Consider the following 23,755-nt stretch of genomic DNA (forward strand, 5'->3'; position numbering starts at 1 on the left):
TTGGAGGTGCATGGGACAGGGGGCTTGATTTTACAGGTAAGAGTTCCCCAGGACATGATACTAACCCTGTATCAGATGCATATTTATCATTTTTCTATTGTGTTATTTGCCTCTTTTATATTTAGCCTCACCCTCCATAGTGAAGTTTCTTCTGTGTCTCACAAAAGAAAACAGTTTCTTAGAATCTTTATCTCTGTCTATTTATCATTCCATTCTATCTTTTCTTATCCCTTTCAAAATAAGTAGCCTGCATTGGGTATTTTCATGTGTTTAACTGCTTCAATCCTCACAAAAAATAAATTAAAAGATGCTAAGTAATACTAGCCATCAGGAAAATGCAAATCAATCCATAGTGAGATTTCATTTCACTCCTGTCAGAATGGCTATTATTCAAGAGACAGTGTTTCAAATGCTGGTGAGGGGTGGAGGAAGGGAAACATGTAAACATGCAAATTAACACAGTCCCTGTCAAAAAAAGTAGTACAGAGATACCTTTAAAAATCTAGAAATAGACTTGCCATGTGATCCAATATTCTACTGCTGAATATATAGAAAAAAGACATAAAGTTATTGAATTACCATGTTAATAACACTACTGCCCATAATGCAAAAATGTAGAATCAACTAAGCAAATGAAGCTCTAAAGATATATACACACACACATACACACAAATAAAATGTCAATGTAAGACAAAAGAATGAAAATCCAACAAATGCAGGAAAATGGTTGGAATTGGAGGACAATATTTTTAGTGAAATAAATCAGACACAGAATAAATGATACCATGTGTTCTCTGTTAAGTGGGAAACAAATTTTAAAAATGATGACTGAGTAGGTGAGTTATAATCAAATAGAGTATTTGTGAGACATTTTTAAAGTGTCAAACAAATTGATAGAAATTATATAATAGTGGGGCCAGCACCGTGGCACCGTGGCACACTAGGTTAACCCTACGCCTGCGGCGCCAGCATCCCATATGGGCACCAGTTCTGGTCCCGGCTGTTCCTCTTCCCATCCAGCTCTCTGTTGTGGGCTAGGATAGCAGTGGAGGATGACCTGAGTGCTTGGGCCCCTGCACCCATATGAGAGACCCGGAGGAAGCTCCTGGCTCTTGGCTTCAGATTGATGCAGTTCTGGCCATTGCCACCATTTGGGGAGTGAATCAACGGAAGGAAGACCTTTCTCTCTGTCTCTCTCTCTTACTGTAACTCTACCTGTCAAATAAATAAATAAAAAGAAATTTAGATTTTCTCCTTTAAAAAAAGAAATTGTATAATAGTAGTTTTACTGATTTTGTGACTATGTCAAATTTACTTTATATAAGTGCACTGGAACATTTGTTTGATCTTTGTTTATTTACGTTGCCTATCTTTCCTTCATGATGATTTTTTTACTCATTTTTGTATTGTTTTCTTTTCCTGAGTAGTTTTAATTTGTTTTTCTCATTTTTTTGACATCTTGAACATATTTTATGTTTTAATTTTGTGGGTTTTTTTTACATTTACTTTAATAATTTTAAGATTGAAGATGATTTGTAGTTACAAATCTAAGAAGATAACTATATTCTCTAGTTCCTACCCTCCTTCACTCTCTCCAGCACTCCTTCCTTCTACCTTTCTTTGTCTTTTTACTAGTACTTGAGATAGCATATTTTAAATTAACATTACAGAAAATACATCACAAAATAAGAAGTTTAATGAGTAAAAAGAAAAAAGCCCCTATTTTAGTGGGAATATAGGCAGCAGCTATCAACAATAATTGAATGTATAATTGATCATTTCACTCATATACAGTTTTTTGCCAATTAGTCATTCATAATTTCAATGAAATGGAACAAATGCCAGTGTAACAACTATGTATTTTCAGTGTGTTTGAAAATAAATATGTTTATTTAGATGTTAAAGTGTTAACGTTCAACAGTTTATGCACAAGAATAATTTCCTGGAGTCTGACATGCAAATGCACATTACATATTTTTGTACTCCATTAATTATCACAGATTATGGAAAACCTATGCCATTTGTCTTTTAAGGACTGAGTTATCTAACTATGTAAAATGGTTTCTGGGGACATCCATTTTGTTAAAAGAGAGGGTTCCATTCTTTTTATGACTAATATTTCAAAATTTATACATATCACATTTTCTTTCTCTAGTCATGAGATGACGGCCATCTGGCTTGATTCCATATCTTCGCTATTGTGAATTAAGCTACAATAAACTTAAAGGTGCAGACAATTCTTTCATATGCTGAGTTCATTTTATTTGTGTAAATTCCCAGGAATGGGCTGGCTGGATCGTATAGTATATCTACTTTCAGTTTTCTGAGGAATTTTCATTGCATTTTTCACATGGCTTTTCTAGTTTACATTCTCATCAACAGTGGATAAAGGAATCTTTTTCCTACTTGTTGGTTTTCTCCACTCACAGGTATTATCTTTGAACAATACCTCTGTGGCTTAGTGAAGTGGCTGCTCCTTCAGGTAATACTGAAAGCTGTGGGCTGGGTGGGGCAAGCATGCTCTGGTAAGTGCTCTAGTATGAGACAAGATCCCAGAATGACACTCAAGTTGAGTTTCATAGATCACTGTTGTCAACAAGGAGGATTGCATGATCATGCCTTTGGTGTAATCACAACCTCACCTCTTCTCTTCCAAACTGATCAGCACCTGGGGTTAGCCCACTGTGGATACAACCCTCACACTGAGTCATGAACCATTCAAAGGATCTATACATTCCTCAGTGTGAGCACATAACCCTTTGCATTGACCCACCCCAGGCCATCAGGGGGCTCTGAGTGTCTGATGCCAGACTCAGTGATTGCCCATAGATCCAGCTATATACAACACACTATCATATAGTTACAAGATTCCCACAGTCACAGAACACAAGATTCCTACATTCACAGAGTGCAGAGGATCCCATCTGCACCCTGTAAGCATGGGCTGGCTATGGAGAAAGCAGAGTAATTTCCAGAGCCAGGTGCATAAGAATGCTCTGCCTTGGCAATTTGAGCCACTGAGCCTGCGATAAGTTGGAGGGGCACCTCAGAATCCTAATTGGCTGGCCAGACCCCTGTCATCTGTCCCAGGCAGACTCAATATCAGTGGGAAATGCAGATTTTTCCCTCTAGTAAATGTGTGGTAGAACTGCCATGGAGTCTATTTATGCCAAGATGGTGCCTTCTCCCCTCCAGTTGCTGGGTTCCCTCAGGGGCCGAGGAAGAGAAATACATGTGCTTTTCCTCCAGTGTATTAGTTGCATATGCTGCCTCCTATTTGGGCTCTAGGCCAGATTCAAAGACAATGCAGTCCACAAGGTTCTTCCTCTTGCAATATCAACAGTGCCGTGGGCTACCACAGCCCATGGAGGTGGGGACAGTTGATGGGAGGTCTGGGTACACACTTAAGTTTGTGAGGTGCCCCTCCACCTATCACAGGCCTAGCGGCTCAAACTATCCTCATATTCCCCTCAAAACCTATGTCTCCTCCAGACTCTGGCTCCAGGAGTCATGGGTGATGTCCCCACTTACTGCTGCACATCCACAAGTTCCACACTGCTTCATGCTGTTCCTCTTTGTTATGTTGAATTTCCTCTGCAAACTTCTCAACAACTCTCCCCTGGGAGTACACTCCTTCTGCTTTGCTTCTGGTGTCTTCCCCTAGTTAAAATCAGCCCATCTTTTTTCTATTCAGCTATCTTGGAATCTCTTACTGTACTCTTTATTTAATTGAACAAATACGTCTTTGAGTACAATGGAAATTAAAAATATATTACTATCTCAACAATTAATTTTTAAAAAATTAATATAAGTAAGTATATATCTGATAGGAAGAGAGTAGACTGGTGATTATATATGAGGATTTAAGGGGTGTTGATAATTGGGGTAGATTTGGAACTGGGTTGTGACTACTGATGATATGGTTTCTGTTGGTAGTGATGAAAAATTCTAAAAATGAATGTGATGCTAGATGCATAACCATGAACAAACTTATAAAACATCTTAAATGGGTGAACTACATGACATCTGAATTGCATTTCAATAAAGTTGTTATTAAGAGGTAAAGCTAGAAAAAGACTCTAGGAATATAAAATTCTATAATTGTTAAATGTTTCTGAAAATGCCATTTTTGTATTTCCCCAGGTACACGTTAAAGCTACCAAGATCCTTCTATTCATGCCACAGATGCTGAGCTTCATCCCTGCCTCTGCTTCTGCCTTTTCTGACCATATATTTCTTGAGACTAGCCAGAAAGTCATTTTCCATCACTACCACAGCAAAAATTTCCCACAGATAAAAAGGTTCAATTCCATGTTTAAAAATCTGTTAGTTTTCAATCTACCTCATCATCTGCAGAAGTGTTTCTCAAAGCCAAAGATGTTAATTCTTGTAAGAAATGAGGCTTTTTTCCCCCAAATCTATGATATCTCTTGCCAATCCAGTCTAAGTAAGGTTCATAAGTACCCACCTTTTAGTAGCCCATTCAAGTGTCCTCATGTATTTGGTCCCTTCCAGAATATTTTCAGACTCCTATTGACACCTAGCAAGTGGCAAGTCACTAACTGAAAATTATTTAAATAATCTCTAAATGATTATTTAAAATGGAGAAATGGGTTCAATTGACAAAGCTATACATACAGGAATAACATTGTAATTCACATGGAAACACACTATGTATCCTGCCTACTACCAAGTGCACTCAGCATCCAGAAATATCACTAGTCAATAAAATCTAATGATCAAGTATTAAATGGCACTTAAATATGTGGTAACATCAGACCTGCAGGAAGCAAACACATTGGAAACAAAGACTCTGTGTTATATTTGTGGACTTCAGAGTCCAGTGAGGGCCACAAGCCCACCTGTCCTTTCAACTCTGTTGCTTTTATGTTATCATAAATTTCCACATATATTCTGTTCTATTCTTTTGAATTTGATTACTAACCAAAATCATCCCATTATCTAAATGTCACTCAGAATTTTCAGACTTTTTATGAATATTTTCATTTATCATTTTTGAAAATGATTTACTTATTAATTAAAATGTTAGGGTGATGAGAGAGAGAAAGAGAAAGAAAGAGAAAGATAGAGAGAAAGAAAGAGAGAAATAAAGGAATGGAGGGAGGGAATACAAGCACCCACGTGAAGCCAAATGTCCACATTAGTTAGGTCAAGCTCAGGTTGAAACAAGATGAGAACTAACCTGTCTCCTGCATTGGAGTCAGGATCTATGTAATTTAATCATCATCTGCTGCTTCCCAAGGTGTTTCAGGTAGCTCAAATCAAGATCAGAGCTTAAACTTGAATGAAGGCACTCTGATATGTGATGCAAAAATTCAATATGTCATCTTAACAACTACGACAAATGCTTATGCCCTGATGGCATCTGTTTTTTTAAAAAAAAACTTTTAAAAATTATTTCTGTTTCTTTGAAATATAGACTTACAGAGAAGGAAAGATAGATAGAGATCTCTTTGTTGGTTCCTTGCTCAGTTGGCTGCAATGGCCAGGGCTTGGCCAGTACAAAGCCAGGATCCAGGAGCTTTTACTGGGTCTTCCACATGTGTTCAGCAGCCCAAGTACTTTTCTCACCTTTTGCTGTTTTCTGGGGCTCATTATCATGGAGCTGGAGTAAAAGTGCAATAGCCAAGACTTGAAACAGTACCCATAAAAGATGGCAGCATCACAGGCAGCAGTCTTACCCACAACTTACATCAGCCCCAGTGTACTCACTCTTCTACCAATTTTTTCATGTTGGCTAGAAATATTTTGCAGTATAGTATTGATTTAATTTATTAAATGTCATTTCCATTAAATTCTTATAGTGCTTATCTAGTAATATTTATATATGACATTCTTATTTTTTTAATTAAACTTTTATTTAATGAATATAAATTTCCAAAGTACAGCTTATGGGTTACAATGGCTTCCCCCCTCCCATAATTTCCCTCCCGCCCACAACCCTCCCCTTTCCCACTCCCTTTCCCCTTCCATTCACATAAAGATTCATTTTCAATTCTCTTTATATACAGAAAATCAGTTTAGTATATATTAGGTAAAGATTTCAACAGTTTGCCCATCTAGCAACATAAAGTGAAAAAACTACCATTGGAGTACTAATTATAGCATTAAATAACAATGTACAGCACATTAAAGACAGAGATCCTACATAATATTTTTTAAAATTAATTAATTTTCTATGCCATTTCCAATTTAACACCAGGTTTTTGTTTTTTGTTTTTTTTCATTTCCAATTCTCTTTATATACAGAAGATCAATTCGGTCTATAATTAGTAAAGACCTCATCAGTTTGTACCCACACAGAAACACAAAGTGTAAAAATACTGTTTCAGTACTAGTTACAGCATCACTTTGACTTAGACGACACATTAGGGACAGATCCCACATGGGGTGTAAGTACACAGTGACTCCTGTTGCTGACTTAACAATTTGACACTCCTGTTCATGGTGTCAGTAATCTCCCTAGGCTCTAGTCATGAGTTGCCAGGACTATGGAAAACTTTAGAGTTCGCTGACTTTGATCTTATTCCGATAGGGTCATAGTCAAAGTGGAAGTTCTCTCCTCCCTTCGGAGAAAGGTACCTCCTTCTTTGATGGCCCCGTTCTTTCCACTGGGATCTCACTCACAGAGATCATTCATTTAGGTCTTTTTTTTTTCCATGATATCTTGGCTTTCCATGCCTGCTATACTCTCATGGGCTCTTCAGCCAGATCCGAATGCCTTGAGGGCTGATTCTGAGGCCAGAGTGTTGTTTAGGAAATCTGCCATTCTTAAATATGTTAATGCATTTATCCACATTGATAGAATTAACAAGAATGTCATATATGTTATATGACATTCTTGTTAATTCTATCAATGTGGATAAATATGACATTCTTGTTAATTCTATCAATGTGGATAAATGCATTAACATATTTTCTAATGTTGAATCTTACTTTGATTCCTGTTGTAAATTCTAATTGGTAATGGAATTGTATGATAATATGTCAATAAAATAAATTGCAACATTTTGTATATTTAAGTCTACATAATTGTACCTAAATATCTAATATTGTATATTATGTAATCCAAGTAAAGCCCTCATATAATCTTTATATATTCTGCCTAAAATTATTTGGAAGTTGATTATATTTCTATATGATGTAATCCAGGTAAAGCCCTCATATAATCATTACATATTCTGCCTAAAAATACTAGGAAGTTGGTTATAATTCTTAAAAATTTTCAATATCATTGGATTAATAAGTTAATTTGCAGAATTTCTAATTGGATTATATAAACTTGGTATGCTTTTGTTTGAGAACCATCTTTGATAAATAACTCATTTCTTCTATGGGTATTGACAAGTTTAGAATCTTTATGCCTAAGCAAAATGTAAATTTTATCTACCTATATATCATTCTTTGGTGTATATAAACTGCATTGCTTAAATTACATTGAATGGAATAAATCCAACCTTATTCATTTTTTATATCAATATTTTACTTCAATATCTTTTTTGCACTATCATCTATTAACCAATTGTTTTCAAGTTTTTTTTATCTAATTACATGTGTGTATTCATGACTAAATAATTTCATTCCACAGGAATTAATAAAGTTAGAGTTTCCACAAGTTAACACCACAGGGAAGCAGAGAATCCAGTAAGAAATATGTGCTTTTCTGTCAGTCTCTTACTTCATGCCTCAGCCCTTTCTACTCTCTCCACAGTAGCCAGTTTACATTCATGGATCAAGAGAAAGCAAATTTCTCTGGAGGTGCTTTGTAAAAATTACAATTGTTCTTGGTAAATGGTTATTTGGGTAATATTTTAAAAATAATAATTCCCGTAGTGTGTGCTGTCACTGTTACTACCAATGAAACAATAATTGAAGTGCTATGGGGAGGTGCTGTCACAAGTTAAAAACCCATATCTCCACACTGACTACCTTCTTCTATACATTCTTTGTTTGACCATCACTGTGAGTGTCCTTAACGTTCAGTGAGAAATCAGGTAAATGATTTTACATTTTTGTCTTTTAGGCATAGTCTGCAATGAAGAAAGTCTATGAGGAGATCGAATAAGTATTTTTGTCTAAAAGAGGGTTTAGGGTCCGGCGCTGTGGCATAGCAGATAAAGCTGCCACCTGCAGTGCTGTCATCCCAAATGGACCCTGATTCAAGTCCCTGATGCTCTACTTCTGATCCAACTCTGTGCTGTGGCCTGGGGAAACAGTAGAAGATGGCCCAAGTCCCTGGGCCCCTGCACCCCTGTGGGAGACCTGGAAGAAGCTCCCACTTCCTGGCTTCTGATTGATGCAGCTCTGAACATTGGGGCCATCTGGTGAGTGAACCAGCAGATGGAAGATCTCTCTCTCTCTCTCCTCCCCTCCCCCACTGCCTCTCTGTAACTCTGCCTTTCAAATCAATAAATAGATCTTTAAAAAAGGATTTATTCGGACTAGAAATTCGTTGTCAAATACAGGAAGGAAAGAAGAAATAATTACTGAGGCATAGACAGAATTTGTAGAAGAGAAAAGGATGTTCTAGATTACAAGCCCCCAATGACTATAAGTTCAATTTTAATGTAATCCTTACTAATCTTTGTTGGATTTTGCTGTATGGAACCAGGAAATTTGTTCGGTTAAAATTTTTCAAGATGATTTGAAAATGAATCAACTAACTTTTCTCTTTCCTGTTAAAATCAGGTAACATTTTCAGGATTAGTAGTGTCATTTCTAAGATTTGTTCATGCTTGCAATAATATATAATGTATAGCAGATTGAATCAAGTAATGTGTGCACAAATAGTAAATGCAGGGTTTTATTCATCTCTCTCTATATATCATATACTTAATTGAGTGATCATGTGGTGGCAGATAACATGAGTGTTAGTTCATCATGGTGAGACTGTTTTTTTTCTAGTTAGGTAATGGGTATCCATGAAAAAAAATCACTCAGTGATCTCAGGTTTCTTTATTAGAAAAATCTCATCTGCATCATCTATTTATAGACCACATTACCTTATAGTATTTCCTCTGATTTAAAAAATATCCAAATGACATTACGAGGCTCAGTACTCATTTGAAAAATTGTATGTAAGTTCAAAAATCCTCTTGGAGAATCATTTTGTTCAAGTATTTATGTTTTAAAACAAAAAAAATGCATTTTACATTGAAATAATTTCATTTGTTATTCTTACATTTATAACTAAAAACTAATTTTCTCTTTAGTTAACACTAATTTAGTTTGTTTTCAGCCCTGTGTTTTATCTTCACATGGTTCATGTTTCCTGCCTTAATGTACAATAACTGGACACATCTTGACTACAATTGAACAGCCTTTTATTTTAATTTCAACACCGAATTGTTTGTTTATTCAATAAATTCCCCTTGATCTTGCTTGACATTTCTTATAGAAGTATAGCAAAATAATTTTAACTATATTCTACTTGGATCCATGAATCTCTATAAGCATTACTTCCCTAGAAAATAACCAGATCTATGAAAAATTATTACAATCATAATGTTAAAGTTACAGCATTATTTTACAATCTGGTGTGTTCAAAAATCCCAAACTTAAAATGCCCTCCACTGTGTTTTATCAAATTATAAGTGGAAAATACAAACAATAAGATGATACTCTAATTTCATAATATATATTTTGTTTATATATGCATATGTATATGTATGCATATATATACATATATAAATTTGTATGTATAAACTTGGAGATAGAAAGACATTTCAATAGGATACTTGTGGTCCTTAAAAAACAACTGTAAGTGGGCAATTGTATTTTTCAGTTGCCATTATAAAACAGACTTCATATTTCCAAGCGGAAGTCTCTCAACCTGAGTGGCATTATCAACCAGTAGAAATCGACATGGCCTTCTTATCCTAGACTGTAGATTAATTCCTGAGAAATTTCTTTCTTCTTTACCATTGTCATTTTCTTTATTTCAGAAGATTTGCAGCAAATTCTACAGATTTGATTTTCAAGTACATTGCTACAGCGTTCCACAGACAGTATCTGCATTGTGGTTGAACAGTTTTCTCAATGATGTTGGATGCAAACTTGTTTTCTCTTTTCATAGAGTGGGCAGGGGAATGTGCATTGATACCACCTGTCTCTTGAGTATCTTCTAGGCCATCATAATTAAACCCAGCAACCAAAAGTAGATAAAGCTGAAACAGGGTCACTAATATATTGGACTGTCTACCATCCCATATTGATACAAATGTTTTGATAAATATCATTATTTCTGTATGTGTCTGGCATGCAGAATATAAAAAAAATGACACAAAGAAAATGTGTTGTGGATTCTATTCTACACTAGATAACTCCAAATTTCCACCACTACTGCATACATCTTTGATGTCATCCTATGGCATTTTGTGTGTAGGACTCATGCCTTCTGGTAGTAGCTGTATGGTTTTTGTCTTGCATAAACATAGGCAGAAAGTCCATCACATCTGTAGCACCAACTTCTCTCCAGGATACTCCTCTAAGTCCAGAATCACCCAGAGCATAGTTATCCTTGTGAATACCTTTTTGTTATTTTATACCCTCTCTTCAAGCTATTTATTCCTTTTATTTATTTGTAAACATAATCTCAATGACAGTTGGTGGACACCTTTTCACTAATGACTGATTACTTTTCTACAATCACTCCCTTTATTGTCATGAACCATGACTCTGTGATATTCAGGCCTGTTACAGAAGAAATATACTGATGTTAAGATATCCCTACTCTGTACATAGTTTTTTGCCTTTTATAATCTGCAACTATTTATTCATTACTTGAAGAGGTTTAAGCACATAAAATAGCAGTTGCAGAACAGATACTGTAGCAGAAACAGAGCCTTTGCCTTCATTAATGGCTTGGTAGAATGTTATGAATTTTTTTTTTGACAGGCAGAGTGGACAGTGAGAGAGACAGAGGAAAGGTCTTCCTTTTGCCATTGGTTCACCCTCCAATGGCTGCCGCGGCCAGCGCACCGCAGTGACCCAAAGGCAGGAGCCAGGTGCTTATCCTGGTCTCCCATGCGGGTGCAGGGCCCAAATACTTGGGCCATCCTCCTCTGCACTCCCTGGCCACAGCAGAAAGCTGGCCTGGAAGAGGGGCAACCGGGACAGAATCCGGCGCCCTGACCGGGACTAGAACCTGGTGTGCCGGCGCCGCAAGGCGGAGGATTAGCCTGTTGAGACACAGCGCCGGCCGAATGTTATGAACTTTTTTTAACAAAATGCTTTGATAATTACCAATTCATTAAATGTATCACTGGAGGAGATTAGAGGCTAAGACTAATTTTAATGTGACTTTTAATAACTTGCAATGTAAAGTTTATATATGCATGTAACTTAAAATCTCTTAATTAAAATTAATTGTCCAAAATTATTAGAATAGTTAATAAGATGGGAAAAACTGAAGTGATTATTATTCAAATTATATTTAAATTTTTATTAGACCAAAAAAGAATGCAAGTGCTGCCTATCAATTATTTATTTTGGACTGTATTTGGTTCATAAAGAAAATAAAATAGCTGCAAATTCTGGCATTAAATGAGAAAATGCTTGATAATGTATGTTCCAGATGTCACTCTCTGGATTTTATGAAAGTGGCTTAATTCAAATGCAAGTAATTTGCAATAATCAGGTACAATATAATGAGTGATATTTAGAACAAATAACACATAAAATTTAAAAATGGGAAACTACATAGAGCTTTTAATTAACTTTAAAAATTTATTTCTTTATTTGGAAAGTTATGGAAATGGGAGGAAAGACAAAGAGAGAGGTTGTCCATCCATTGTTTTATTCCCCAGATCGTCACAATAGCCCTCCCTGGGCCAGACTGAAGCCAGTAGCCAGAAGCCTCATCCAAATTCTCAGTGTGGGTGGCAGGGGCACATGTCCCACTGCTTTTTCCAGGACATCATCAAGAAACTGTATTGGAAATGGAGCAGCTGGGACACAAACTAATGCCTATATTGGATATCAATATCGCAGGCAGAAACTTTACTCAATACACAATATCCCTTCCCCCTTTTAAATAATTTTAATAATAAACAGTTATAAAACCTCAGATATAGATTTTTCCAAATAGTTCAATATCAACATATATCATTTTGTGCTAAAAACTGAGAAGAAAATAATTTCTGAAAAATAGAGCATACAGTAGATAAATATTTTTCCCCTCAACACAAGACTATTTCAAAAATTTATGGGAAATGGTATTAGAAGGTAAATTTATTTTGATGAATACAAAATTTTTTGAAATTCATGATTATTTTCATAATATATTTTTTCATAAAGTTTTTGCAGACACTCCCTATGCATGGAATTTCAAAAATTGAGCCAAAATAAACTTATTTTTAAATCATATATTCCTCAGAACCCTTAAAGCACTCTTCTGTGTGCAAATATGTGCTGTGTGATATAAAAATAGTAATCAAATATTATTAACTCATAAAATTATAAAAGTTTAAATATTTTGAAATTAATACTAATAATTCTTAGTATTTTCATTGATCCATGTCTCATGTTTTCAAGTTTCAGGAATTCCTCTTCAGATCTATTTTGTAAGTCAGGAAAATAAAGAAAAATCCAGTAAAATATGTGTGACCATAATGTTTATATTATAAAAATTTTAAGACTATTTCAAGTTGAGAATTTGGATATGTCTAGTGAGTAACTGTACAAAACTCCTGAGAAAGGCTTAAGTAACACTTGAATGTCAATTTGACAAATAACTCATGTTTTCTCACATATGAAAATTAACTGAGACAACTACATGCATTGAATAAATCATTCACATCTTTGTGCATTTTGTATCAATTTGATTATTATTGATATTAGGAAAGCCATAATATCATAAATGTTGAATGAATACAAGAAAGTTAATCAATATCTTCATTAGGTAAATACAAATCAAAACCACAGCAAGATATAATTCCATACTGATTTGAATAGATATAATCAAGACTACAGATTGGTTTGAGTGAGAATTTAGGAAAAATAGTAGCTTTAAACAGTGAAACTGAGATTTTTAAATTATATATTTACTTCAATAAACATTTTGTTGGTTTCTGAAAAGACTTGCATAGTGTTACTGTAGGGTCCATCAATTCCACTATTAAATATATATCCTACAGAAATGGAAAAACATACAAGACAACAAATGCAAATGTTTAGAGAAGCATTAGTTGCAGCAACCAAAACTGGAAAGGGATCAAAATGTCCATTAATGGATGAGTAGTCAAATTAATAAGTGTTTGTATCATCCATCGAAAGGAATGGAGTGGTATGTGCTGGAATATGAATAGATATTGGAAAATATTATGCTTCAGAGGGAAATAGGTAGAGATGGGTCAAAGGCTGCAACATCACAGATAGGAGAGTTGATTTTGGTGTTTATTTGTACAGTAGGGTGACCATAGTTCGCAATAGAGTCATTATATATTTCAAGGCTACTAAAATAGGGAACTTTTAGTGTTATCACCACAAAGAAATGACAAATGTTTAAGATGGCATGTATACAAATTGTTTAAATAAATAAAACTCAAAGATTGCCCAGGCTAAAATCACATTACCTATAATGGTGTCATCTTTGTGAGAAAAGACTTTCCATCTAATCATTCAGGTTTTTTTTCACATCTGTTAATCAATGAGTTCTATTTTTTTTATCTAGAAAAAATATTTAAAATATAAAAACACCATTCATTTCAAATTTAGAAACAGTAATTCTTACTATCCCCTAAACAGATCAATAAGCTAGCTGGAGAGTGAATCAATAAAAACCCTTCCAAACAAAGAAATCCTAAGACTGGAAAGCTTTGCTTCTGAAATGTAGCAAACATTTAAAGAACTAATTCCAATTCTTCTTTTAAATAAATCTTTTTATTTATTTTATTTATTTATTTGAAAGTCAGAGTTACACACAGAGAAAAAGAGATACAGAGAGCGAAAGTGAGGTGTCTTTCAACTGCTTGTTAACGCCCCAATTGGCCACAAAGGCTGGGGCTGAGGAGATCTGAAGCCAGGAGCCAGGAGATTCTTCCAGGTCTTCCATGTGGGTGCAGGGTCTCAAGGCATTGGGCCATCTTCTACTGCTTTCCCAGGCCATAGCAGAGAGCTGGATCAGAAGTGGAGCAGCTGGAATATGGATGAGTTCCCATATGGGATGCCAGCACTGCAGGTGGCAGCTTTACCTGCTACTCCACAACACTGGCCCCCAAATTCTTCTCAAGCTATTCAAAACAATTGAAAAGGAGGGAATCCTCCTGAATTCCTTCTATGAAGCCAGCATCACCTTAGTGTCTAAACTAGGGAAAAGATGCAATAGAGAAAGAGAATTATAGACCAATATCCCTAATTAATATAGATGCAAATGTCCTCAATAAAATACTAACCAGTTGAATCCAACAACATATTAGAAAGAGCATTCATCCAGACTAAGTGGTATCCATCCCTGATATGCAAGGATGGTTCAACATTCCTAAGTCAATAAATGTGATACATTACATTAACAAATTGAACCACAAAAACCATGTAATTATCAATAGATGCAGAGAAAGCATTTGACAACCCTAAGCAAATTGGATATAGAATGAATTACATTGTTTTACCTTGGTATGTGTGGAAAAAGTAAAGTTTCTGAAAAATAGGGTTCATAGAGGTGAACAAGCAATTTTATTGAGCATGTCTAGGCATAGGCATGGTCAGCAACAAGTGGACACCAATAACATGTTAACCTATGCTATCAGAAAGTTTGCTTAAAACAGTGAAGGCCTGACTACAGAGACACAGTGTGCAACTGAGAAAGCTGGTATCTTCAGGGTTTAAAACCAGCTCATGAATCAAGTAAAGCTCACAAATAGAACAATGAGACACTAATGTTCTTATATAGTACACATATTTGCTTTCTCACTTGAGCAGAATTCCTCTTCACTGAGAGCCATGTTGGCTCTTCCTATAAATTCCCACTCTGTGCAGTACCTGAAGTGTGCTTTACTAATTGACACTTTTTTATTACCTGACATCAATAGCCTGGAGAGAATGGGATATGGTGGTCAAAATGTCAGGGAGATGCCATTCTAGAGCATGTGGACAAGACAGTGTACTATAGTCTTTAGATCCACAGCCCCTAAAATAATTTATTATCTCTTCAGATTATAGATGTCCTGATTTGGTGGAAATGCAGATCCTGGTCCTGAAATATATTGGAAATCAACACAATCTTATCCAGAAGCAAACTTCTTGCAGCTATGGGAGCCTTAGGCTGCAGTCACCAATAAAATTTTAAGTCATATATGTTTTTTAAGACTTATTTATTTGAAAGTCAGAAATACAGAGAGATAGGGAGAGAAAAGACCGAGATCTTCCATCACTAGTTCACACTCAAATGGCCACAACAGCTCAGAGCCAGAGCTAGGAGTTCCCTTTGGGTCTCCCACATAGGTTCAGGGGCCCAAGATCGTGGGTTATTTTCTGCTTCTTTCCTGGGTACATTAGTAGGGAGCTGGATTGGAAGTGGAACAAACAATATTCATATTGATACCCAAATGGGATGCCAGAACTGCAGATGGTTATTTAACTACCAGGCCACAATGCCAGCCCCAGATATTGTACTGAATTCTCTGAATCTCCATTATTTTATTTGGAGGTGTCAGACACTGGAGAGGAACAATCCCATATGTGACTGTGGCAACAGATTGTTGCACTAGCATGGGGATGTGAGCCTGATTCACATAGAAGTCTTTGCCCATAATGCAGGCACAGTCAAATCTATGGTTGCAGTTGATCACATATGGATGCAGTTGTCAGGGTAAAGAAACATTTCTTGTTGTTTCAGGGGAGATCAAGGCATTTTTGAAGCTTGGGACCTGCATAGACTGTGGTTTTGACATTTTGACTTAGGATTCAACAATGGTTGAATCCAGAAAAGACACATATTTTGATCAAGGGAAGACACCCCAAAAAATGGGAGGATCTGCATTCCCAGGAGAAAGTTGGATCAAAGTTTTTAGTGACAAGTCTACAGTAAGAAGAAACACTTCATTGAGCATCAAGCGTTGTACATACATACAGTAGCTCATGAGACATAACAATTCACACGAGATCAAGTTTGGGATTTTCCTCTTGTGATGAGCACACAGAAAGTTTCAGACTTTGGAGCTTTGGAGTTTTGATGTTAATTTATGGGTGGCAAATTTTATACTAACCAGTAGGAGGGGAGAGGAAGATCTGAACAGAAAAGTAGTCATTGTCCAAATCTCATTACTTTCTTTTCCTTTTTCTTTTTTCTTTCTTTTTCTTTTTTTTTTTTTTTGACAGGCAGAGTGGATAGTGAGAGAGAGAGACAGAGAGAAAGGTCTTCCTTTTTGCCGTTGGTTCATCCTCCAATGGCCGCTGCGGCCGGTGCATCGCGCTGATCTGAAGCCAGGAGCCAGGCGCTTCTCCTGGTCTCCCATGCAGGTGCAGGGCCCAAGCACTTGGGCCATCCTCCACTGCCTTCCCGGACCATAGCAGAGAGCTGGCCTGGAAGAGGGGCAACCGGGATAGAATCCGGCGCCCCAACCAGGACTAGAACCCTGTGTGCTGGCGCCGCAAGGTGGATGATTAGCCTGTTAAGCCACGGCGCTGGCATCAAATCTCATTACTTTCAACAAAATTCTTCCTCTTTTTGAGTAAGCATTCTCCTAGTTATTGCAAGCCTTTAAGTAATTTCTGGAATTCTGGAAAGGTGCATACTAACAACTTTAGATTTTATAGAAGAAATGATTTTTCAAAAAATTTTAGGTTGTCATTCTTAGTGATTCCATATCTTGCTTTTTAAAAATCTATTTTATACTTACTTTTTTGGTTTCATCTCAATCCATTCCTTCCATTTCATCTGTCATTTTTTTCTTTTCTTTCCATTTATTTTATCATTTGCATTCTTTTCTCAGGGACATTTTTTATGTCCATTGGTAACACTTAGAACCAAGAAGATTATTTTTAAGAAACTTCAAAAGCTTTTAAAAAGTATTCTTAGATTATAAATTTTGTTTGAAGCTATAAAATGCCTGACTCTGTGTGTGTGTGTGTGCTGAAATTTTACTGTTACTTCTTATTGGTTTCAAATGTATTTCTCTAATAATAGGAAACTGTAAACAAGTAAGACATTCTAGTAGAATTCTAGACTTAAATGTTCTCATATTGGCTATTTGATGGGTTCAGATAACCAAATGATTTCAATGGAATATTTTTCAGTTTTTTTACCAAAGAGGTAGAAGTATTTTAATGCATTTTCTATTTGATAAAGTCAAGGTCATTCAAACACTGAGAAAATAATCATAATTTTCTCCTCACAATATCATTACTTTGAGCATTTTTCCTCCATAAAATGTTATAAAATAATGTGATAGTGATTGCTTTCATTCTTTTTAGAAACGAAAAAGGTAATTTTATTTTTCATGTTCTTCTGGTAGCTTACCATTTTCTGTTATATTTATTGAAAGAAATATCTGAAGTGGCATTAACTGAAAAATGTATTCTTAACTGAAACATTAGTTTTCAGGGTGATCCAGGATGATCCTATAGACTTTATGATGGCATTGTGTAAATGCACCATTTTTCAACTACAAAAAAGTAGCACATTTCAATTATGCCATGTCATTATTTTTAAGCACATCCTAATTTTGGAAATATGTGACAATATATATAAATTAGATTGGAAATATATTAGTTTGTATTGAAATGTCATGAAACCTTGAATAATAAGAATGCCAAATTTATGGGGATTTCAAGAGTCAGAATGTGAGGGTACAATTTTGTTACCCTTTCCTTGATCTTAGCTATTACCTTGGCTTTAACTATGCATTTTCTATTGTTTCCTTAAGATTACATATAAATGTCTAATTAATATATACTAACAAGTCATTTTTTTTATTTCCCCAGACTTTTCTCTATTTGCTTTTTAAGTTAAGTGCCTGCATGTTCCTTACACTCAAATTCTTTCAGCTGTCAACATTGATTCATCTTAACTCTGTTGGCAATAATTCCTCCATCTTTTAATCTGTCACTGTGCTGGTCGAGGTCATGATTTTCCATTCCTTCTGTGTGGTGTCATGATAACATTCTAATGTTCTTTCTCCCTTCTGTTTTCTAAAAAAGTAATTACATATTACCCCAGTTTGGAATTTTTTATATCATTTGTACTAGAGCAATGTTAAATTTCCTTAACATGACATGAATTTTCTTTTTTTCTGAGTTTTATATGTGTTCTACTTCATTGCTACATCAGGAAGTGGGAATGGAGTGCATAGAACATTTTTCTAATTTGCATTTTCTGGGGTTTTGTGCTAGCTCTGTGGTCTAATTTACTCAATTTTCTTTACCATTGTGGATTCCTCTCCTTATTATATTAAAAAAGAGTAATAATCTGATCTCTTTTTAGCCAAGACATACATATTAAGGGGCAGAGAATCCACGGTACATATTAGTAATATTTTCACTTGCTAAGTTGGCTTTTCTGATCTTCTTGGATATTCTTGGTCTTTACTGTACAACTGTCTATACTCAATAATTAATTGATCTTTCAAAACCCAGAAAGCAAGTGATTCCACAGACATGTTTTTGTATTTGCTGAGACTCAGGGTAAGTAAGAAAAATAGTGAAGTAGTTCAGGAAGCTAAAGTTTCATGTTACACAGGTAAAATATTATGACAGCTTAAGATCATTCCATATGTAAAGAGAATTGGGATTGTAAGTAAATCCAGGATCTTGTGCGCAGTATACCAGATTCTGTACTACCATGACCTGTACGATAAGATTTAAATGTACTTATTTTCTGTGTCTCTGTGTGTGCAAATAACATTAATATATTTTATAAAATTACTTCATCAGTTTCTTTGGTTTTTAGAAATTTCCTTTTCAGTATTATGGAAGATGGAATAACTACTGTTCTATATAAGTGAAAAGGAAATTCAATCTTTAATTAAAGTTAAAATATTCAGAAACTAGTGGAATACTGACATTTCTTCTATATTTTAGATGACACTAATTCACCTTCTATATTTTGGTTTGCTTAAAATTTCTGCATCTGTGAATTTATTTTTCTTATAACCCCAAATCCATTGTTGTTTTAGGATAGAATATGAGTTCTATACTGGCAACAGTATGAGTTATTCTGGCAATGAGATTCTTAGCTTTCCTGTTCTGAATATTCAAGTATATTTGCTTTCTGTACAAATGTCTTTCCATCATTTTCCAGATCTTTAACTTCCTTTTTTAATGCTTTCTTAAAGCTATTGCTTTGCTACTTTAATTTTCCAGCTGTCCACAATGCTATTAAAACCTATTTATTGGATATGGCACCTTAATTCATAGGTAGTATGCATATATATGTGAGTACTGGAAAAGCATATATTTATATATAACAGCAGATATGTGGGTCTTTTTAAAAAGAGTTATTTATTTATTTGAAATTTGGAATTACAGAGAGGCAGAGACAGAGACAGAGATAGGTTTGGTTCTTCATTTAATTTATGATACATTCTTTTCTGACAAACTGAATGAGTTCATTTTAGCAATAGATGAACAAAACTGCTTTAAACAGAATTAGAAAAATGATTTTTTAATATTTATTTATTTATTTGAAAGAGTTACACAGAGAGAGAAGGAGAGGCAGAGAAAGAGAGAGAGAGAGAGTCTTTCATCTGCTGGTTTACTCCCCAATTTGCTGCAATGGCCAGAGCTGCACAGATCCAAAGCCAGGTGCCAGGAGCCTCTTCTGGGTCTCCCACTTGGATGCCCCAAGGATTGGGCCATCTTCTACTGTTTTGCAAGCAATAGCAGAGAGCTGGCTTGGAGCTGGAACAGCTGGAACTCAATCCAGTGCCAATATTGGATGCTGGCATTGCAGGCGGTGACTCTACCCACTATGCCACAGTGCCAACCCCATGTCAGTCATTTGAGTGCATTATGATGCTTAATTAGAATTAAGAATTGAATAAATACTGAAAATTTAGGAGTAATAGATATTTATAATTAGATTTTAGCAGGTTTTCAAAAAGCATAATTTTTACAAAAATTTATAATCATTTTTAACATAATTTAAAAATATCTTATTCATGAAAAAGTCAGTGCTGAAAAAAATGAGATTATTCTGGTGAACATAGCAATTTGAGATTAGATCTCTTGGTGTTAATTTACAGCTTATGGTCTATTGCTTAGTTAATTTCTATATTTTGATTTAATACTGCTACTAATATCTTATTCTTAGTGACTTAATATGTAGTAGAAAATGTTTTAAAAATAATGTATGGATATATGGACTACACCATTGTATTACAGATGAGAAAGTTCTTTGCAATGAATCAACATCTTGATTTATGTAAAGGGTAATAATCTTTAATGACTTTCAGAATCACTATGATAGTCAATCAAACTAATTATGAAACATGGTAGAAATAAAGTGTTGTTATTCTGTTTTTGGAAGTTAATCACCAGAAGCTTACTTTTTAAAAGTATTTATTTCATTTATTGAAAATCATAATGAAAAGGAAGGAGTCAGAGAAAGTCAGAAACACACACACACGGAGAGAGAGAGAGAGAGAGAGAGAGAGAGAGAGATAGATCTTCCATCCATTGGTTCACAATCCAAATGGATACAATAGCCAGGGTGAGGCCTTGCTGAAGCCTGGAGGCAGAAACTCAAGCTAGGTTTCCCACACAGGTGGCATGGCAAATAGTGGATTTAACTAGCTTGACCACAATGCCATCCCCACTAACATGTTCTTTTTAATAAGATTTATTTTATTTAGTTGAAAAGCAGAATGACAGGGATGGAGGAGGAATGAGGGAAAGTGATCTACCAACCATTGGTTCATTCCTAAATGGCTGCAACACTGGGGTTGTGTTAGGTGGAATCCAGGAGTCAGGAGTTTAATGATAGGAGTCACCCACAGGGTGGCAGTCCCCAAGTACTTGAGTCATCTTCTACTGCTTTTCAAGGTACCTTAAAGAGGAGCTGGAGTATATACTGAATCCATCTTCAGTATATAAAGATAATTGAAAATGAAAAAAAAACTTGGTTTTAAATTGGAAATTGCATAGAAAATTAATCAATTTTTAAAAAATATCATGTAGGATCTCTGTCCTTAATGTGCTGTACATGGTGATTTAATGCTATAACTTGTACTCCAACAGTATTTTTCACTTCGTGTTACTATGTGGGGGCAAACTGTTGAAATCTTTACTTAATATATACTAAACTGATCTTCTGTATATAAAGAGAATTGAAAATGAATCTTGATGTGAATGGAAGGGGAGAGGGAGCGGGAAAGGGGAGGATTGTGGGTGGGAAGGAAGTTTGGGTTGGGGGGAAAGCCATTGTAATCCATAAGCTGTACTTTGGAAATTTATATTCATTAAATAAAAGTTTAAAAAAAAAAGAGGAGCTGGAATGAAAGTGAATTATCTGGGATTTGCAGGTGGCAGCTTATCCCACTGTGATAAATAAAGTTCAGATTTATGTATTGAAAGGCACAGTGACAAAGAGGGATAGACAGTATAGTAGATTCTTAATCACTACTAGAGCTTAATTTGAAATACATGACTTGTGGTTTGGGGACATTGCTGTGGCTCAGCAGATAAAGCCGAGGCATCTGATGCTGGTAAAAAATGAGTGCCAGTTTGAGGCCAGCATCTCCATTTCTGATTCAGCTTCCCGAAAATGTGGTTGTGGAAACAATGGAAGATGACCTATGTGCTTGGATCCCTGCCGACCATGTGAGAGACCTGGATGAAGCTCCATGCACTTTGCTTTGGCCTGGCTTAGACCAGGCCACTGGGTCTATTTGGGCAGTAGACCAATGGATGGAGGATCTCCTTCTCTCTGCCCCTCTCTCTCTGTGACTCTGACTTGCAAATAAATTGAATCTGTTAAAAAATAAAAAAGGTTCATTATTTATCTAAAATGCTTTTAAATACAAATGAATATCATCAGATATTAGAAATGTCATTTTAAAATGTCTGATATCCTGGTATCAAATTCTGCTAAACTAAATCTAACTTTATTGTTAATATGCACTGTGGACCAGTGGTTAAAGCCACTGGCTGCAATGCCTGCATCCTATATGGGCACCAGTTCGAATCCTAGCTGCCCTACTTCTGATCTAGCTCTCTGCTATGGTCTGGGAAAGCAGTAGAAGATAGCCCAGTACTTGGGCCCCTGCACCCACGTGGGAGACCTGGAAGAGGCTCCTGGCTCCTGGCTTCAGATTGGCACAGCTCCAGCCATTGTGGCCAATTGTGGAGTGAACCAGCAGATGGAAGACTTTTTCTCTCTTTGCCTCTCCTCTCTCTGTGTAACTCTGACTTTCAAATAAATAATTAATTTCTAAAACAATAATTTGGTAATTCTGTTTAAAGCAGTTTTGTTCATCTATTGCCAAATTGAACTCATTCAGTTGTCAGAAAAGAATGAATCACAAATTAAATGAAGTGGCAACCCTATCTAAAATATGATATTAGAAAATATATCACAGTACCGTTGCTTAATTATTATGGTTTGAGAAGTTTGACAATTCAGTCAGAGGCAGCAGATGATGGCTGAAATAGTTGAATCTCTGTCACCCACAGAGGAGGCTTGGGTTGATTTCCCACCTTCTGGCCTGGACCAGCTCTGGGTAATGTCACCATCCAGCATCTGCGGAGTGAGCTAGCCTATAGAATGTTTGTCTCTTTCTATCTTTCCTCCTCTCCCCACCCCTCCCCTCCCCTCTGCTTCCCTTCCCTCCTCCTCCTCCTTCTTCTTCTCTCCCTCTCTCTCTCTCCCTCCTCCCTCCTTCCCTGCCTCCTTTTAACATAATGGTTTGCATCCTATTTTGGTTTATGATTCCAGTTTCCAGCTGGTGTACACCCTTGGGCAGCAACAGGTGATGACTCAAATTGATGGGCCCTTGCCACTAATGTGGGAGATCTGAATTTCAGTCCAGTTACCACTTTGGAATTAGCCCAACCATGAGCATTTTTGGTATTTGAGAGAGAAGCCCGCTGATGGGAGATGTCTCTCTCTCTCTCCCTCTCTCTTTTTCACATGCACTTTTTCTCATTCTCTTGCTCTCACTCTAGCTCTCACCCTCATCTCCATCCCTGCATGCCCATAAACAAAAATGTTTAACAAATAGACTGAGATAAGGTAAATGTAGTTATATTAATCCATAGAAAATCATATTTTAAGAAGAATAAAGGGCTAAAGCACGTAAACAAATAGCTAGGACAAAACATATCCTCAATGAATAAATAAACTCAATTAGCTGAAGCAAGAAAGAAAGATTTGTAAGCAAGAACAAAAATAAACAACAAATATGCAGTACAATGAAACACTGAAAGTCTTACTGAACTAATATTACAATAACTATAAAGGCTGTAAACATTCCAATTAAATCAGTTTTTATACTGAAGAAAAAAGTCACTGAAGAAAAAAAACTATATGCTAAAGAAGTTAAATTTCTAAAAGAAATGAAAATTAAATTAAATATCAGTACACAGACAAGTTAAAATAAAAAGAATATGTTGCAAACACTAATCATAGTAAGCTAGAATGACTATTGCTAAGAAGCAACATAGATTTCAGGACATGGAATATTGCTAGGGATAAAAACTAACATTTCATAATGACAAAAAGACCAATTAACAAGGAATATATAATCACTTTACATATCTATAAAAGGACAGAGATTCAACATTTGCATGTATAAAAACA

This window comes from Lepus europaeus, chromosome 7, assembly GCF_033115175.1.
Source record: "Lepus europaeus isolate LE1 chromosome 7, mLepTim1.pri, whole genome shotgun sequence".
Taxonomy (NCBI): Eukaryota; Metazoa; Chordata; class Mammalia; order Lagomorpha; family Leporidae; genus Lepus; species Lepus europaeus.